This window comes from Caloenas nicobarica, chromosome 1 (assembly GCF_036013445.1).
Source record: "Caloenas nicobarica isolate bCalNic1 chromosome 1, bCalNic1.hap1, whole genome shotgun sequence".
NCBI classification, from domain to species: Eukaryota; Metazoa; Chordata; class Aves; order Columbiformes; family Columbidae; genus Caloenas; species Caloenas nicobarica.
Window position 1 is genome coordinate 159,986,233 of NC_088245.1, and position 14,674 is coordinate 160,000,906.

The window sequence follows — 14,674 nt, forward strand, 5'->3', positions numbered from 1 at the left end:
TGATTGTAAGGATTCTTCTCATCAGCACATCAGTTAAATCCACACCTGCAGCAAATACTGTAAATTACAGCTCACCAGCAAGTCTTCAGCAAAAAAATCTGTTTCTGTATAAAAAGGCCGATCACTGAAATGAAATATTTTTTCCTTGGACAAATGCACCTATTTTAACTCAAGAGGCCCTGAAACACATATCTCCACTCACTTCAGAACAAATAATAACCCATTAAACTGCATAAACTTCAATGTTACAGGAGACCCATCACAGCCCAGTCAAGTGCCCTTGCACTTAACCTACAGATTGGCCCTTTCTCTTTCTGCCCAGTAAATAATTACTAGAGCAAAACAAAACAGGAGTAACCAAGTGAAAAAAAGAAAACCATTAGAGGCAGGCACAGTCCAGCTGACCTGGCTCAAACCTGAGCCTGAGCCAGGTCCCAGCATCTCCAGGCAGTGCCTGTACGACCAGGCTACTTGCGAGTGGGCAGCTGTTCAACCCCACCTCCTCCCAGATCATAGAATCACAGCATGTCCTGAGTTGGAAGGGACCCACAAGGATCATCGAGTCCAACTCCTGTCCCTGCACAGGACAACCCCACAGGTCACACCATGTGTCTGAGGGCTTGTCCAGTCTCTTCTTGAACACTGTCAGGCTTGGGGCAGTGACACCTCCCTGGGGAGCCTGTTCCAGTGCTCCACCACCCTCTGGGGGAAGAACCTTTTCCTGATGTCCAACCTAAACCTCCCCTGGCACATCTTCCTGCCATTTCCTTGGGTTCTGTCATTGGTCACTAAAGAGAAGAGATCAGCGCCTGTCCCCCCTTCTCCCCTGGTGAGGCAGCTGTAGCCGCCATGAGGTCTCCCCTCAGTCTGCTCCAGGCTGATCAAACCAAGTGACTTTAGACTCTCCTCACTAGGCAGCTGGGTCTCTGCTTCACTGGGATATCAAAAAACAAATCCCCAGGTTTTTTTCCACCTAGGGCAATACCTGGTTTCTAGCCATAACCCTAGGTACAAAGCATCTTTCTAAAGGCAATTTACCTATCATTGTCTAATATGAATTGTGCAAAGTAAATACCCAGTAGCGAGGCTTACACTAGAGAAATTAAAGGGATAGCATTTTTCAAGGGAAGACAGAGGATCTATGCAGCACAGTGGCACTGTGACCCTGGTGGTGCAGGACATGATGACCGAACCTTTCAAGGCTGGCTGGTTTTGCAAGTCGGAGGGAAAAGCCAAGCTCGCCTCCCCAGGAACTTGCTGAGCAGATTTTTGCCCAACATATTCCCAGTGCCTCTAACAAACCTATGCCACCAGGAAGCAATGTTCACTTATTTTATTAACTGTTTGTTAATGTTAGCTGTAGCAACCATTACCCTCAGGAACACTGTCAGATAACAGATCAAGAATGATTGCAGACAGGAATACTAACTTTTTTTAAGCTTTCATCATAACCAACCTTGCAGCAACTAAAGTAATTCATACCAAAATGCCAAATAAGAGGTTACAGAGAGGGCAAGGAAAAAAAAACCAAACAAAAAGACATGTATTTTTCTAGACAGAGCACTTTTGATCTGATGTAATGCCATCCAAAATAATTCTCAAGTACAAATATATTTGAATACAGTAACTTAACATTCTCCAGCTTCATTAAACTGAAAGCAACTCTAGTCACCACCACCCAGCCCACACAGGCCATCGTGCCTCATGTCCCAGTTCTAACAGAAAGCTGCCCACATTTTCCACTCCATCTATTGCTGTACATAAGCACATTCAAACACACATCGTCTCTTAATGAAAGAGCTTCCCAGTAAGTGCATTTCATTTAAGGCAACAGAATAATATTTAAAAGACATTAAATTGAGTGTAATAATGATATTAAGTTTACCGCTCCAAAAATACACCTACAAATGATTTAGAAACTTCAGGCAAATGCTCCCACTCCCAGACTAGTCTCAGGCCTCCTCAGTTTGGCTGGGGCCACCAGAGAGCAGAAAGACATGTTTAACACAGCAGCAAGAGCCAGAGGATATTTGCTTTCACCTAGGTGCACAACCAGAAAAATAGAAACATGCCTGTGCCTACGTACATATATGTCTTACTAAAGTACCTGATGGACTCCTGTCTGACAAAGACCAAATTTCATTGTTCCTCTCAGGTAAAAAAAAGGTGCCTCTGCAAGCATGGAGGTTTTTGACCAACAGAAAAAGAAGACAGAGAGCCCACCTGTGCCACCACACCACCCAAGGTTAGCTGAGGAGAGCAAGCCTGTCTGATCTCAGACCATGAGTAAAAGCAGCTGATTAAGACCTGCTGAGTGTTTTCATGAAGTTTTTTTCTTATATGCATTTAGACGGTGGAACGGTAGTCTTGTAGCATTTATGTCACTTGGCATTTTCTCTGGAGTGTGCCTCAGTAACATAAAATGCTTCTTACTCAAGAATTTGTAAATAAGATTATTATTCTAAACTTGTCTTAGCTTTGATCAGTCTACCTCAAAATCGAATCTGACAGTCTATTCAAGGGTAACACCAGGCATATAAAATCTGCTGAGGTTTATAGCCTGATGGCACTCCGGTCTTGCAGGACCAGAAGGAGAAGCACAACATCCACAAAAGCAGGAACTCTCTGGTCTCACAGAGATGCTGTTCAGTGCAGTTCCATGACATCCCTACTAAAAAATTTAAACACAATAAATTAAAACCTCAGTCTGCTGGGTATGGAAGCAAACCAGCAGTCACTCAGGACATGGCAAACACGAGCTGACAGAGAAAGCATTCAGCAATGAGTGCGCCCTACCGATGACATCATGCGAAGCCATCGGTTGTGTCTGACTGGAACGTGGTCACAAGGCCTACAGAATAAAACAAGTTTTCCCCAGAACTTGGAAGGCATTTTCCAACCATCCAGCGTGGCCCTGCTGCCGTGCCTCAGACAGTAAGGCCAAGGCAGCTTCGTCGGCTCCTGTGCCACCCATGTCCCATGAGCCACAGTTTGGCTGGTTTCCCTGCTCCACAACAGCATGGTTCTGATCCACAGGGGCCCGGAGGCCCCCCAAAAGAGCTATGCTAAGGCTGCAGGGTGGGGAAAGGCTGCACTGCAGGGCTTTTCGCTGCCACGGTGAGAGAGTATAGGCCATTTCCCATTACATGACCACCACAAATGCCTCATCTGCTGGGATGGGGCAAGGTCATCAGCATGGCCAAACGTGGAGGACATGCGAAAGGACCAGGAGACCTATCGCCTGCTCTCCTTGAGCATCATCGGAATGGCAGCTCGCACCAGGGAGGGGAAAATGTCAAAGGAAGAGGCTGAGGCACACAAGTGGGACATTGACATGGAGGCTGGTGGCAAGCCTATACCTCCAGACCAGGAGGGCAGGGTATACCGGTGGCCTACAGCTGGGGGAAGGTCACATGCAACACCCAAGAGCTGGGAAGCAGCTGCAGCGGGTGACAGTCAGTCCCCTGCTCCTGTTGCTGTTGACAGCCAGATTCTTGTTTAATCACAGAAGAAATATTGCAGCCCTAGAGGTCAATTCTTACCCCGAAACAACTATTTGAGCACACTGGCAATGAGCTTTTCCTCAGCAATACAGTTGTACTCCTGATGACAAGAGGGTTAACTTCAGATGAGGTCAATCGCAGCAGTGCTGACGGCAAGGAATTACTATTATTCTCTTGAGGTGGTATTTAGTTACACTAAAATAACATTATAAATTTATTGCAGTGAAAAGAAGCGCACTGATTCCCAGCTACACATCCTTATTGCTTAATGCATTTTGAACTGGCCTTTCATTTAGCTCTGTGAAATCACATTTTAAAAGTCACTTTACACTTTCAGGGAACATCAGGCTACTAAGTTCTAAATTATGAATAACGCGCATCACTACATTTACCTGCAAGCTATGAAGGTACCTAGTCAGAGCAGCCTGCTTTACACACACTGTGCATTCTACATTTCCTGTCTGCTCATTATTTCGGTCCTACTCAACTCACCCGCCCTCTACTCCCACCAAAATCCAAAACAGTACGTTGCTTATGATCTTCCAGTGGTGAATATTCTAGCAATCACCAATCATTAAAAAAACCCCTCCCTCTATGTACTTGTTTAGACCATTCTTTGGCACAGACTGTAATACAGATTCGGGGGAAAAAAAAAAAAAAAGTGCATAGCAGTATCTGGAAGATATCCAGGACTTTAAAGGAAGTAGGTCAGGACACATTCCCCCACCCTCCCAGTTAATTTAGCAATTATTTCACTAGCCATCTATGAGAAGGGGGAAAAAAAAAAAAAAAGTGTCTGTTTCAGTATCAAATAATGATTTGACTTTTTTTTATTGTCCAGCCAACTAATCTCACATCCCAGATTGAACAGATCTTCGACTGAAAGTTTTTAGTTCATTTGTTTGTTTTCACATTACTCAGCAGTAATACCAGGTTAAAAAAAAAAAAAAAAGATGTAGTACTCTCTTGTGAACATCTGAAAAATATGTCTCATCAGTGTTTTGGTCAAACTAAGAGACAGCTTTATGTGGAAGCACAGACTACTCTGTTTTCCATCCTTCCTTCCTCAAAACTGCTGCAAATGGCTGAGAAAAATGTTTGTTTCTTTTTAATTACACTTGGTTGGTTGTGCATTAGTAACAGCTGATAAAGAGTGAAAATAATTCCTTTACATTAATCAAAAAGAAAAAGGTACATTCATCATTCACTCCGGCTGCAATACAGAGGCAGACAGTTCTTCCGCTAATGCCCTCTTCCTATCACATTCTGGTTGCTCAAAAACGAAACGTGACCATTTGATCATGCTAAATATTTTACAAATACTTAAATATACAAAGTTTAAAATTTTATTTGTTCTTTTGCAGGTAATCACCCATAAAACCTGTTGTACTTCATATCATTCTGATTCCCAAATTATTTTTATGCTCCAGTTTAACAACTGCATTGAAATGATAGTGAAAACTTCATCCAGTATTTTCATTATCATTTCTGAAGTCATATACAGCTGTAATCAATACCAAAAATAACAACCCCTCATTCTTAACAGCATAAATTTTCTCAGTTATTCAAAGCTGTCAAAAATGTATCTACAGCTCTGAAAGGAAAGAAAATCAACCAACAAGTGTTCTTGATAAGCAAATAGTATAAAAAGAACCTCAAAGATGCGACTGAGCAACAGGGTTCTTAAACAACCTTGCCAGAAATTTATACTTCAAAGGAGGCTTGAAAACTACTCACAGGAGAACAACGCTGTCAGCATCTGAAGACAATTTTCATATTTTAAACAGTTCTCCTTTCTGGCGTAAAGTGAAATGCATAATTCATATTTAGCAAAAGTCTATTCCTCAAAGGGTGGGATTAAAAGCAAGAAGCACTGGTCTGAATGTTGTTGCTCTGGACCTAGCACTGCCTAACACTTGGAGATCCTCTGCCCTTTTTCTCCTCTTCTCCCTTTCAAAGTGCAGGTGTTAATCCTATAGGAAGGGATTAGATTACTATAAAAATAGCCTTAGACCATAAAGATAGCTCTTATACCTGGGTTTACTAGTTTTTACTTTGCTGTTCAGCTTAGACTGGGTAGTTAGGAAGCCTTGCAAGACGCATGATTTGTCACCCTTACGTACCTGGCCAAAGCAAAGAGGAGAGGTGACACCTTTAAACAGCAGCCACACACTCCAACCACGACTTTCAAGTCTGCAGATCCCGACCCTGTACCTACAGCTACCAGGTGTCCATCTTGTTTGGAGGGAGGGTGCAGAAGAGGCAAATTTTCACAGTTACCTAAAGGCACCTCATTCCTTTGAAGATATTTTCCATTTGAATATAGCTGAAGGCTCCACTCCTGGCACGTATCCCGCGTGCTTTTGCACAGACTGCACACATACCACCAAAGGCAGGACCGAGGCCAAATGCAGAGACAGAATAAGTCTCTTATACTGCCTTAAAAACAGGCAATTGATCATCTGCTGTGTGTGAACAATAAGACTATTTAGTGTTCCCTTCTTTCAAGATTTCAGTGGACTGCTTTCCCAGTTTACACTCACCATATAAGCTGTATTCCCTTTAATGCCACTGCTTATCTTCCACAGTCTCTGATGTACAGTTTTACGCTTCACTTGATTTTGGTGGTGGTTTGTTGGTTGGTTGTTTTTTAATTTAAACAGTGTGATTGCAAGACATGGCGCTTTTTACTCCAGCTGTGGTTTACTCCAAACACCCGCCCTTAAAAAAATGCAGCAGCAAAGTTACACTTTTCCCTCCTTCCTATCACCTATGACAAACGAGATTTCAAAAATGACTATTTTAGCTGTGTGATTGCTAACCAAAAATTAACGCAGCAAACAATTATTGAGACAAGAATCCAAAAAGAAAAATTTTCATAACCATCTCATTTGCTTGCATTTCTAGCACCTTCTCCAAAAGAAACTTGCAGTTTTCTACATATGAACGGACACACACACAGAGAGATTTGTTATTGCAACCATGCTCTTGGATTTCTGATCAAAACAAACTAGTCTATGTCAAAATATTTTCTAAAATAGGCAAAAGCAGAAGGATTGCTCTGAGTAGATGTTCAACTCCTTTCCAATGCCCAAAATCAACTTTACTAGAAATAGTGAACAGTAAAATTCAGGAAAAATTAAATACTTATCATGAAAAGAAATAACCAAATAATCCTCTTTAATAGTGTGGAAGGAAAAGAAAAACTAGCAAAGCTGATGTAAAGTTTTGTGATGAGGCTATTTTCAGTAAAGCTTGGTTAAACTTCTTCTTACAGCGGAGTTGGACTAATACAAAATTCAGACACAGTAAATCCTCAGGTAACTGTACATCTCCATAATTACAGAACAGTAAAGCTACTGGAATTGGAAGCTCTGCTTCGTCTCTTTTCACTTGGCTCATAAAATCATGGCTTTGTAACATAATGGGCAAACACCACCCACACTGTATTATAAATGCCATTTCAATGTGCAAGTGAGGAAATAAGAAAGAAAAAGAGATGGGCTGAGCACCTTCAGAGCTGAGCCTTTCATACCACAGACCAACCTGTCATCTTCAGGTGCAAAGATCCAATCATTTGATTTCTTTGCACTTCATATAAATGCAAACTGATATGAATACTGGTTTTATTTCCCACCTCTAAATTACTCAAATTTCTACTTGACAAGGAGTTTGTTACTGCAGAGCCAGCAGCAACCACCACAAAACCAGTGGAGCCCTTTGTAGAGAAGAAAGGGGCAGATTCTTGTAGGCCGGAGAATTTCCTTCTTGGGAAGCTGTAGGGACAAAATCTCACAGGATGATTTATTTGGAACTTCTCATCAGCTAAACACCATGAACACTATGGACCAAAAAATATTCAGCCTTTGGTCACTATAGTCTAAGTGAGCATCTGTTTGTTACAAAATGTTATATATGGTGAAAGACATTAACAAAGCCCTTCATGTTTAGTTTCCTGGTTCACTGGTTCCTTTAGGTGTATTTACAACATTTTAACTAGCTGATCTCTAACTCTGTTAGAAAGTACGACTGACTTTGTCTTAACATTTCTATATTGATTTTAAAAATCCCTACATTTAACACATATGCACATAAAATCACTTCATCAACTTAAAAGGGATACTCTGATCCCCTCTGCTGATGAATTATGCTGAAAAACTTTATTGTTGTCTGCCTAACAATCCTCTAAGCAGTTTTCCCGATGGGGACGATGCACGCCTTCACATGCAATGCAAATGCTGATCTCAGCAGCTCCCAAAAAACCCCTAATCCCCAAAAACCCATCAAACTGCAACAACAGGTCTCTGCACAAGCTAATTAGTCCTCCTGGGGAAAAAATAAACAAACTAACCCCAAACCAAAACCAAACAAACACAAAACCCCCCCACCAAACAAAACCAAAACCAACACCACAAACAAAAGCAACAAATAAACAAAACCACACTGCCTTGTTTCTTGTAGTACAACCATTACTGTTAGCCTCCTTCAGATGGGTGTAAAATATTTGTGGGAAATCAGTAGTGGCAGAGCAAGCCTTTTTAAGTAACTGTTTAAGGCTGCTAGAATTTCATACACCAACCGCTCAGTTCTTGGAGATTTCCAGCAGGAGACTCTTGCCAGAACCACTGTTACTAAACCAAAATTACTTTCCTTGAACACTACTTCAAATGCACAGGGAGGACAACAAAAATGAGGCATTAAAAGAACAATGAGAAAACTTACTAAAAATATGTCATCTCACTCCCCAAATTAGCTCCTGCGAATGCTGAGTCCTCTCTGCCTGATTTTACTGGCAAAACTAAGAAGTGGTTTGTGGCTGTTCTTTATCCTGTCAGCAAGGCAAACATCCACTGCTGGAAGAGCCTATTTTCCTTTCTGAAGGGTATCATCAACACGCCTACAGCTTCAGAACCTTGACACTGCATGGTGATGACTTGCAAGAACCAGAGCCAGCCCCTCGTGAATTTCAGGTCTCCGAGTTGAGTTGCAGGGCAGATGCATAAAACAGCGCTTTCCTCATGACCTAAAACAAACTGCTTTGCAAATCAGCAGGTAAGAAAAACAGAAGGCAACAACACTTTTCTGCTAAACGGCTTTTCTAAAACCAGGTGCACGCTAAAAAAGCTTCCCTGAAAAGCTACGTCTTGCTGAGAGGTGCGGGAAGAAGCCTCCCCAAAGCCATCACAACTATGACACCAAAACCCTAAGTGGAGACCCAGGGATGCCAGCAGGCACCTCTCTAACAAAGATTACCTCTGAACTACCTATGTGGAATTGACAGCCGCGGGGTGTAACTGGGCAGATGTCCCCATCTGGCATAAGCTGTCCCTCCACCACCAGCCTCTGCCCCCAGAGCAGTGCCCGATGGCCGCGGCAGAGCCTCCTGCAGTGCTGGGGTGCCTGGAGCACAAGCCCAGCCTGTGCACGGTGGGCACCAGCTTTGGAAAACACACCACAAGGCTTGTTTTCAGAAACGAGATGGGAGCTTGATGTGGAGCTGATAGAACCTCATTTTTCAGAACTTTTTCTCTACAGAAAGCTGTTTTACTGAAGCTCAACTCTGGAAGCGAGTATATACCTGTCAAATAAATGTTGATATTACTTTCCCTCCCTGTGAGCAAAAAACTGAATGAGTTTAACCCCCGGCCTTGGTGCTATTTAGCAGCACACTGTGCTCCTTGTTTCTTGGGAAAAGCTGCAACTGAGGCTCAGAACACTCATTAAAAATACCTCAGATTGAATTTCATAGCCCACAACTTTCGAAAAAGGATATAATGGCACCATTCACTGCTTTCAGTGTAATTGAGCAGCGCAGCAGCCAGTGCGTCATTAGGGATGGAAACCCCAATCTCTGTGACACCCCCACCCTTTGCCTCCCACTTTACCGCTCTCTGTTTCAAGGCAAAAACCATCTAACCACCTTTTCAGGTTTTCTTTTTTTTTTAACATTAAGTAGTGCTTGAGAAGAAAATAAAATCATTCCATTACTCAGACAACTTTCTTCTCTGTTGTTTTCTTTGCCTGCTCATTTTTCCTCATTTTGATTAACCATAAGCAAACACTTTACTAGAATGAAAGAGCACGCAATTCTAAAGTCATCAAATGTGAAAACAGAGCCCTTCCATGCAGACTGGAAACATGAGAATATAGAGTGTTATGACTACATGGGAGTTATTAACTACAAAACCAGACTGAGATGCGAAGTGGTCATTTACTATTTTTATTAGGCTATTTTTTTTTTTTTTTTAGCCATGATTCCAGTAAAACCCTTTGAAGAAAAGAAATCATTTGAACACAAGAACTCTGAGACCTGGGTGGGGGTGGGGAACAGAAAAAAGAGAGAGATGTTCAGGCAAAATATTAAATCCTAAATATAAAGCAAAATCAAACGTAACAGGCAAAAGCTTCTGATAATCCCTGTTCAGCCCTGCATCAGTCTCAACACGACTATTAATCTGAGCAAGAACTTCACCATTCAGGATCGTATGTATTGTACTTTTTACTTTATTAGGGGAAGGACAGCACATTTTAACAACAGGATACAGAACTTTTCATGGCCAGATTGCTAAACTGAAAGGACACTCATGAAGCCTTCAGGCTGTGACTGCTGCTAACCTGTAATATATTCACATCACACCCTAAACTCTTGCCTTCAGCCAGGTCACAGCTCCAGCAGGATCTAGTGCTCCTATGGCCATGATGCGAGGCAGGGTAAGGAAGGCAACATTGCATGAAGTTTCAAGAATTTAGAGTTTCTGTAGAATCACAGAACCACTTTGGTTGGAAGAGACCCTCAGGATCGTCGAGTCCAACCACAACCTAACTCTGGCACTAAACCACGTCCCTAAGATCCTCATCTAAATGCCTTTTAAACCCCTCCAGGGATGGTGACCCCACCACTTCCCTGGGCAGCCTGTTCCATTGCCTGACAACTCTTTCTGTGAAGAAATGTTTCCTAATGTCCAATACGAACCTCCACCGGTGCAACTTGAGGCCATTTCCTCTCATCCTATCACTTGTTACTTGGGAGAAGAGACCAACCCCCTCCATGCTACAACCTCCTTTCAGGTGGTTGCAGACAGCGATCAGGTCTCCCCTCAGCCTCCTTTTCTCTAGGCTAGGATCTGTTTCGTACCAACCAGTCTTGCAAAACCAACATGGCCTGGCTAAGGAAAAGCTTGGCTGTAGCATCCTACAATTACTCCAGATTGGATGGGGAGTAATCCTGTATTTTCTATGTGAAACTGAAACAGACGTGATCCTGAGTTAATTCCTATGAGTAAAATTCATATCCACAAAATGTTTTTGAGGAAACAAAACCCGTAAATGGAAAACATAAGTCTCAAAAGCTATGTCACCTTTAGGTACCCAAAAGGCAGAAGTTTTGGGTTGTGGTGGGGGTTTTTTTGTTTTTGTTTTTGGTTTTGGTTTTTTTGTGCGAGTCGGGTTCCCAATACATAAGAGTTTCTTATCTGGTCGTGTAAGATCTATCACCAACCCGACAGACTCGAACTGGTAACCTTTGTGTCATGGAAGTTTAGAAAATGTATTCAACATTTCTCTAAGCAGTCTCAAAAGACCTTAAGCCTGAATACACTGGGAATCTGAACTGTCTTGTAAACATGTAAAGAAAGACACGGGAGAAAAAAGTGAGAACTGTCTCTACGCTTATGGGATTTGCAAGGGAACGTACAAGTTCTATGTTTTGTGCATCACCATGAAGTGCTGCCTTTTTGGTGGGACACAGACCAGAGTGAATGAAGAATAAGGGGAATTGGTGTAGTGGGTGTTACGACGATGGTTGCTTTTACCGACAGATTTCAGAGGCACCTTGTAGTGATGTAGTCAAGTCACATTTTCAAGGAAACGGAAAAAACCAAACACCTCCCTTTTTAATACAGTTACACAGTTTTTCAGAATGATCCTTGGGAGCTTTCCTGCTTGTTCTTTTCAGCCTGCCTACAACTTGCAGTGGCTCCTAACACAGCAGATGCTTCGGAAAATCCACCCGTGAGTCATCCCAGGTCTCTAAAAGATGAAACTCACTCTGGATTGTAAAAGCCTGATGAATGGTTATACTGGCAAACAGCACGTAACTGCAGCACAAACAGAGAAGCGGCACTGGTGTGCGCTGGAGAAACAGTGGCTTAGCCTCCAGTCACTTCAAAATCCAAAGCTGCTGGGACTGGCCCATATGTTGAATCTAGCATTAAACAGCAAAGCAGCGCAGACAGAGCTGAGATCTGCTTATACGTTTGTGGCAAACCAGGGAAAGAAGGGATTTGTGCTCATATCTGTGGGGCGGGGGGAGGTGGAGGAAAGGCCAGCAGGACTTCTAAGCTGCACGTGATTTTGTCTGTTCACAGCATGTGGTGTGAGCTGGGCAAAGAGCCTCTCATCCCTCTCCAGAGCGCTGCTTCCTCACTGTCAGCAAGGTCTTACTCTTAGTTGAACTTGAGACATTTAACTTTGGCCTTATTTCCCACCCCTTCTGCCTACGTGTGTGCATATATATGTGTGCGCATATATATGTGTGTACCATACAGAAGTATGTACCATACTTCAGAGGAAAGTAGCTTACACCCTTCTGCTTCATCGCTCCTTTAACCATACAAAACATTCATGCTAAAGGCATTCCTAAAAGATCTGCTTTCTGTCGCTCAGATAGAGGCCTTGAATATCAAAGGAAAGCAAGACCATGTTATCTTCACAAGTACATTAACATAGTCTCTGAAACACAACTTTTACGGCTTCTATTTTGTTTTAACATGCAACGCTGTTTTCTTTTATGCACTGTTTAAAAACGTGTTGTACAGATTTAGTTATTGTGATTTGGGGTTTGGACAGAATTGTTAAAATAAATCTTTAGGCACAGCAGATTTACAAAGACAAATGAGCCACTCAGCTGTTTTTTCTTAACACCAGAGTGCCGTATTAGATACCACTTCGATATAGATGGGCTTTATCAGCAGCAACAGGCTTCGTGGGAAACAAGCGTTCTCTGTTCAGGATACGTCAAAGAGAAGTCTTTGGGGATGTGCTATCAAAAGTCAAACATCAGGCTGACACAATGCGACTTTTTGGACCACATTTCCAGTCTTAGGTTGAATTCCTCCAGAAAGAGAATTTTACTTCATTTAACTTTGAGGACAATGTGTGTAACTGCAAAAGGATTTGATTTTATCCATTTGTGATTTTTTTTCTTAGTGCTTAAAGCCATGTCCTTATGTGCTGAAAGATGACATGCATCTCATTTTAAATCTACATCTACAATACACTTTATTCAGTGTTAATATTCAGGTAATTTCCAGATTGCTGGGGTATGTGATAGTGAGACTTCTATTTACAACGTAACAGCATAATTGGATGCTACAAGTGATTATTACCAAGATGTCATTTGAATATATCAATAAAGATTGCCACAGATTTATTACCTATAAAGGTTCAAGCAACTTGCCAGAAAAAAACTGCTTCATCTTCTGTTTTTTATTGTAAGGGTAAGTCTAAATTAATCACACCTAACTATAAGCACTTAATTGAGGTGCCTAAGGCAGAAGAGTAGTTTTCCCATATTCCCGTCTAATCAACAGAGGGGAAACAAATGCTTTCAGACTACCAGTCAGTCAACCTAAAACCTGAATCGTCTGGGAGGTGGCCCCTCTTTCTCCACATTTTTATAAACTAGAGTAACTACAGCTGGCATACATGTCTTGCTGAAAGACGGTTTTACGTGGAAATATATTCTTTACAATATTTCAGTTTAAAAAGAAAAAAAAAATAATAACTGAAGAACCTTTACAATGTAAGGTTCATGTTTATTTAAAACAGAATTTTGGCTCCTACAAGACGACATTTCAGAAAACAGCCAAAATAAAAGCAGAGTGTCCCCACTCCCTCCTTAGATGGGCTTCAAAACTCCTGAACAGAAAGCGAAGGGAGATAAAACTAAGCAAATCAATGTGCAGAGGGAGCGCACAGCTTGCTGAAGGTGCCTCCAGATGGAGACGGAGCCAGGGGAAGGACGGCTGCACCTGGAACACCCAGAATTCACCACCATCAGCTACCGCCTTCCTGAGAGCAGCTACCCTCTCCTGGCCGGGCTGAAAAAGCAATGGGCTCCTACAAAGCAGAGAGAGCCCATCTGCTCAGCACTGCACTGATGAGATCAGATCTGCCAAAGCACTGAAAAGGATGGCTTTATTTTTCTAGGAATGGTTTTAACAGGATATAGAAACCATACGATAAACTTCAGATATCAACAGCCCCTCCCGCTAAGTGTTAATTGTTTAAAAGAACACTAATATCTGGAGATAAAAGCCAGCAGAACGTTGCTTAGAATTTACCACTGATCATCCCTTATATTAACTGGCTCATCAGAAAGTTGCTCCAGATCTTTTTTTCTCCCAGATTGAAAGAGACTTGGGTACCTATTATAAGACAATAAATACCCTTCATCCTTGTCTAGTTAAAAAATGTTTATGTTATCTATTTTTTTTTACCAACCCTCCAGTGAAGCTCTGGGCCAGCATATACACATACTTAAGTCACCTCCATTGAAATACTACCTTGCTACCAGCTTCAGAAATTATTTTTATTCACCATAATTTATTTAGAGAAGTCAGAGTACCCTGTCAGACTCAGAATACGTCTCCATAGGGAAAGAACTGCATACCAAAGACCACAAGGGCACTGAACCATGATTACTGCTCACATGCTTCTTGTAGTGGACTTTCACTCATTTTTCATCACAATGTCTCCTAATGCTTGACAAAGGACACCAAGTGACTAAACCAGGGAGAGCCGTAACCCTGATTTGGCACTAAGGAGCCACTACTATCAGCTCTTGCTTTTTTAGACTGTAAATATTCAGTAAATTGGGGGTTAAAATTACTCACAGAATCACAGAATGTTAGGGATTAGAAGGGACCTCAAAAGATCATCTAGTCCAATCCCTGTGCCGGAGCAGGAACACCTAGATGAGGTTACACAGGAATGTGTCCAGGCAGGTTTTGAATGTCTCCAGAGAAGGAGAATCCATAACCTCCCTGGGCAGCCTGTTCCAGTGCTCTGGCACCCTCACTGAGAAGAAGTTTCTTCTCATATTTAAGTGGAACCTCCTGTGTTCCAGTTCGTACCCATTACCCCTTGTCCTATCATTGGTTGTCACTGAG

General features: G+C 42.1%; 1 protein-coding gene across 5 annotated transcripts in view; it reads right to left on the reverse strand.

Moving 5' to 3' along the window:
- The window catches only part of FARP1 (FERM, ARH/RhoGEF and pleckstrin domain protein 1), a 221,971-nt gene that overhangs the window by 72,597 nt on the left and 134,700 nt on the right, over positions 1-14,674 (reverse strand). The gene's annotated exons all lie outside the window — the stretch shown is intronic.